Source organism: Eptesicus fuscus, chromosome 11 (assembly GCF_027574615.1).
Source record: "Eptesicus fuscus isolate TK198812 chromosome 11, DD_ASM_mEF_20220401, whole genome shotgun sequence".
Taxonomy (NCBI): domain Eukaryota; kingdom Metazoa; phylum Chordata; class Mammalia; order Chiroptera; family Vespertilionidae; genus Eptesicus; species Eptesicus fuscus.
In genome coordinates, this window is record NC_072483.1 from 724179 (window position 1) to 730189 (window position 6011).

Below are 6011 nucleotides of genomic sequence, written 5' to 3' on the forward strand. Positions count from 1 at the left end.
CCCAGGATAAGAATGAAGGGATGGAAAAACATTTTCATGCAAGCCCTAACTGGTTTGGCTCAGTGGATAGAGCATCGGCCTGCGGACTGAAAAGTCCCAGGTTCGGTTCCGGTCAAGGGCATGTACCTTGGTTGCGGGCACATCCCCGGGAGGAGGTGTGCAGGAGGCAGCTGATCGATCTTTCTCTCTCATCGATGTTTCTGGCTCTCTATCCCTCTCCCTTCCTCTGTGTAAAAAATCAATAAAATATATATTTAAAAATTTTTTTTCATGCAAATAGAAAAGAAAGAAAAAGCTGGAGTAGCAATACTCATACTGACAAAATAGACTTCAAAATGAAGGCCATCACAAGAGACAACAAAGGTCAGTACATAATACTAAAGGGATCGATCCAACAGGAGGATATAACCCTGGTAAACAACTAAGCACCCAATATATGAGCACACAAATAGCCTATACAATAAAAAGGATAATATGCAAATTAACCCTAATGCCATCACAAGATGGCTGCCCACAACCAGGCTGGCAGGAGGGTTAGTGAGGGGCGACCAAACGACTGAACAGCAGGATGCGTGGGGCAACCAGGCCATCAGGGGGGCTGTGAGGAGCGACCAGGCTGGCATGGGGGGCGGTTGGGGGCAACCAGGTCGGCAGGTGGTGGGGGCAGTTAGGAGCAACCAGGCCAGCAGGGGGGCTGTGAGGGGCAACCAGGCCGGCATGGGGGGCGGTTGGGGGCAACCAGGTCGGCGGGGGGTGGGGGCAGTTAGGGGCAACCAGGCAGGCAGGTGAGTGATTAAGAGCCAGTGGTCCAGGATTGTGGGAGGGATGTCCGATTCATGGTTTAGGCCCAATCCCCGGGATCCGGCCTAAACCAACAGTCGGATATGCCCCGAGGAGTCCCAGATTGGAGAGGATGCAGGCTGGGCTGAGGGGACCCTCCACTGCACAACCCTGCACAAATTTTGGGCACTGGGCCTCTAGTATATATATATATATATATATATATATATATATATATATATATATATATATAACTTCTAGATAAATTTAAGGGAGAGATTGACAACAATACAGTCACCCCCACTGATTTCATGGATAGATCTTCCAGACAAAAAATTAACAAGGAAACAGTGACTCTAAATGACACACTGGACCGGATGGATTTAATTGACATTTATAGAACATTTCACCTCAAAACTGTAGAATATACATTCCTCTCTAGTGCACATGGGTCATTCACATGTTAGGACACAAGAGTCTCTTCAAGATCAAGAAGATTGAAATCATATCAAGCATCTTCTCAGATCACAGTGGAATGAAATTAGAAATCAACTACAGTAAAACACTCAAAACATTCAAATACATGGAAGCTAAATAGCATGTTACTAAGCAATGAATGGGTTATCAATAAGATCAAGCAAGAAATACAAAACTTCCTGGAAACAAATTAAAATGAACACACAACAATCAGAAATCTCTGGGACACAGCAAAAGCATTCCTGAGAGGGAAGTTCATAGCACTACAGGCCTACTTTGAAGAACAAGAAAAAATAATAATAAACTATTTAACCCTGCAACTTAAATAATTAGAAGAAGAACAGCAAGAAAAACCCAGTGTAAGTAGAAAGAAGGAAATAATAAAGAATAGAGCAGAAATAAATAACATGGAGACTACCAAAAAAAAAAAAAAAATCAATGAAACCAAGAGTTGGTTCTTTGAAAAGATAAACAAGATTGATGAACCCTTAGCCAGACTCATGAAAAAAAAACAGAGAGAAGACCCCAACAAATAAAATCAGAGAGGAAAGTGGAGAAGTAGCAACTGACACAACAGAAATACAAAGGATTGTAAGAAAATACTATGAAGAGTGCTCAGCGCGCCTTCGAGCCCGGCCACCTCCCCGCCATCCGCCCCTCGGACCTGCCTCGCAGCATGGCCCCCAAAGGCCAGTCCTCGCTCCCACCGCGGACCAAGAAACCGACAGTGGCTCCAGCCCCCAAGCCGGAGATGAAGCCGACCCCTCCGGACGTGCCGAAGGGAGAAAAAGAACAGAAAGAAGCGATTGAACATATTGATGAAGTACAAAATGAAATAGACCGACTCAATGAACAAACCAGTGAGGAGATTTTGAAAGTAGAACAGAAATATAACAAACTCCGCCAACCATTTTTTCAGAAGAGGTCAGAACTGATCACCAAAATCCCAAATTTTTGGGTAACAACATTTGTCAACCATCCACATGGCCCGACCCATGGGTTAAGTCAACGCGGGCCCTGGAGGGGGGTGGGAATGAAAGGACAAGAGGCCCAGGAGACGGAGACAGACAGGTTCCTGATCAAGTCTCGTTAACTGCAAGGTACACGGGGACAGATATAGGCAGGGAGGGTGAGGGAGTTCCTCTAATGCTGTCAGCGGGAGGGTAGCTAGGCCGTAGATATCAAGAATAGGTTATCTCAACAGAGAGGTCCTGCTGTGCCCCAGCCGCCAGGGTGCCTGCCGCCAGGGTGCCTGCCGCCAGGGTGCCTGCCGCCAGGGTGCCTGCCGCCAGGGTGCCTAAGTAATGACTGTCAAGAGCCCCCTGTTGTGCGAACAGTGTTATCTTTGGTCATCCAGATGCAGTCCTGGGAGCACCGTTTCCCACATCCACAGGTGTCTGCACTGCTTGGGGAAGAGGATGAAGAGACGCTGCATTATTTGACAAGAGTTGAAGTGACAGAATTTGAAGATATTAAATCAGGTTACAGAATAGATTTTTATTTTGATGAAAATCCTTACTTCCAAAATAAAGTTCTCTCCAAAGAGTTTCATCTGAATGAGAGTGGTGATCCGTCTTCAAAGTCCACTGAAATCAAATGGAAATCTGGAAAGGATTTGACAAAACGTTCAAGTCAAACACAGAATAGGGCCCACAGGAAGAGACCATGAGGAACCAGAGAGCTTGATCTGGTTTAGTGGCCATTCTGACGCAGGTGCAGATGAGTTGGGAGAAGTCATCGAAGATGACATTTAGCCAAATCCTTTACAGTACTACTGGGTTCCTGACGTGGATGATGAGGAAGGGGAAGGAGAAGAAGAATATGATGATGATGATGATGATGATGATGAAGAGGAAGGGTTGGAAGATATTGATGAAGACGGGGTGAGGATGAAGGTGAAGAAGATGAAGATGATGATGAGGGGGAAGAAGGAGAGGAAGATGAAGGAGAAGATGACTAATGAACACTGATGGATTCCAACCTTTTTTAATTTTCTCCAGTCCCTGGAGCAAGTTGCAGTCTTTTTTTTTCCCTTTCCCCCCCCCCCCTCTTGTGCTCAGCTGCCCTGTTTTTGAGGTCTCTTTTTCTCTCCTTTACACCATGGTTCTCACCTTATTGGGGGGGGGGGATGTACCTTGAGCAGAATACAGTGGGAAAAGAATCTTTGCCCCTTTCTGTTCCAAATTCATTTTTATCCCTTCCTGTCTCAAGAAAAACTTAATGGAATCACCACCACCGTGCTCTGTGGGAAAAAAGGAAAACCTTCTGCTCCCTTAGCTCTGCTGGGAGCTGGAGGGTGGTAGTCCCCTGTGTGGTAGTGCATAGAATTCTTGCTTTTCCCTCCTTTCTCTGTATGTTGGGCTCAGAGATTACACTGTGTCTCTATGTGAATATGGACAGTTAGCATTTACCAACATGTATCTGTCTACTTTCTCTTGTTTAAAAAAAGGGGGAAAAAATAAAAAAGGGGCGGGGGTTATAGGAGATGAGCAAGGGGTGGGTTTGAGATGTTTGGGTGGGTTAAGTGGATTTTTGACAACATGGCTTCTCCTTTTGCATGTTTAATTGGGATGTTTAACGGACATCCTTGCAGTCTAAGATGGCACCTTTAAAATAAAATTCTCTCCTAATGATGACTTGAGCCCTGCACTCGATGGGAGAATCAGCAGAACCTGTAGGATCTTATTTGGAATTGACATTTCTCTATTGTAATTTTGTTCCTGTTTATTTTTAAATTTTCTTTTTGTTTCACTGGAAAGAAAAGATGATGCTCAGTTTTAAACGTTAAAAGTGTACAAGTTGCTTTGTTACAATAAAACTAAATGTGTACACACACACAAAGAAAAGAAAATACTATGAATAACTATATTGCAACCAGCTGGACAACCTAGAAGAAATGGACAAATTCCTAGAAAAATACAATCTTCAAAAACTGAATCAGGAAGAATCAGAAAACCGGAATAGGCCAATAACAACTGAGGAAATTGAAGCAGTCATCAAAAAACTTCCAGCAAACAAAGGCCTGGTCCAGACGGCTTCACAGGGGAGTTTTACCAAACATTCAAAGAACTAACACCTATCCTCCTCAGACTATTCAGAAACATCCAAGAGGAAGGAACACTTCAGAGCTCTTTTTATGAGGCCAGCATTAACCTAATTCCAAACCCAGATAAAGACACTACAAAGAAAGAGAATCACAGGCCAATATCCCTGATGAACATGGATGTTAAAATCCTCAACAAATTATTAGCAAATTGCATCCAGCAATATATTGAAAAGATCATACACCATGACCTGGGATTTATTCCAGGGATGCAAGGCTGGCACAATATTCACAAATCAATAAATGTGATACATGACATAATCAAATTGAAAGACAAAAATCACATGATCATATCAATAGATGCAGAAAAAGCATTCAACAAAATTGAACATCTATTTTTTTCCACTGTGCCTAGTATTTTATTTTTAATTTCTTTATAGATTAAGGTATTGAACATCTACTTTTAAAACATATAATTTTTATTGATGTCAGAAACGAAGGAAGAGGGAGAGAGATGAAACATCAATGATGAAAGAGAATCACTGATTGGCTGCCTCCTGACGCTCCATCTGTAACCTGGGCATGTGCTCTGTCCGGGAATCGGACTGTGACCTCCTGGTTCACATGGCGATGTTCAACCACCGAGCCACTGGGCTGGGCAGGACTTGCTGTTTATTCTGAGCCTTGGGTAACGACCAGCCGCTCCGTCCTCCTGGGTGTGGGTGTGGGAGCTCTCCTTTCCGGCTCCGGGCTTTGTGCGGCTCGGTGCCCATGCTCTGCGCTCTCAGCACTGGAGTCCCACTTGGAGGGTAACTAAGGCCCCTCGCCCGCCAGGCCTGAGACCCCTCTCCACCCAGCGAAGGCTGCGGGCGTCACTTGGAACTTGACCAGTCCGGCTTTCAGCTCCCCATTCTTTTCTTGCCCCTGGAGATCTCCTTGCTTTCTTGGAAGCTCAGCTGTGCATTAGCCTGTGTGTGTGTGTGTGTGTGTGTGTGTGTGTGTGTGTGTGTGTGTGTGTGTGTGTGTTGGCTGGTTTTTGGATCACAGGCGGTTTCGTCTGTGATGACTCCAGGCAGCATGCATGTGGCGCACACGTCAGTGCGAGGCCCCCTGCGCCTCCCACAGTCCGGGACCCAGCAGCGCCGCCTCTGGGACTGCGGAGCCTCTCCTCTGCCGGAGCCCCGCACACCCTCCCCCCGCTCCCCCCCGGGTGTGAGTGCTCAGCTCCCTGCGGCCCAGGCCTCAGAGCTGCAGGCCCGGCTTTCATTCATTGGACACATCCAGTCCATGGGCCGCCGCAGAGCCTCTCAGACCGCATTCTGGGCCCGGAGCGTACCAGTGACCGCTTGGGGCGACACCCAACCATTGAGCCACACCGGCCGGGCTCAGGTTTTTAAGTAAGAGAGAAATAAGATCTGATTTTTATTTTAACAGGTTGGCGGCAGAGTAGAAAATGGATCGGAGTTAGCTGGGCGGGAAAACGGCTGACAAGGGGAGCAGGGGACCAGGGGGCAGGGGCGGAACCCCGGTCGGACTGGCCGGCCTGTGCGGGCCTCCCTGGGGCAGCGGCGGCCACCGGCCTACAATAAAGCCGCTCCCACAGGTGCCCACCCCTCACATCCCGTCCTGCCGGCTCCCAGGCAGGGCCAGCCAGAGCAGGGCCAGCCGCCTGCTGTAAGGGCAGAAAGTTCGTGGGTACATACGCTCTCCA

At 46.9% G+C, this 6011-nt stretch overlaps 1 pseudogene; it reads left to right on the forward strand.

Moving 5' to 3' along the window:
* Window positions 1-1933: 1933 nt before the first annotated feature.
* Window positions 1934-3287, forward strand: LOC129150731 (protein SET-like; annotated as a pseudogene).
* Window positions 3288-6011: the final 2724 nt, after the last annotated feature.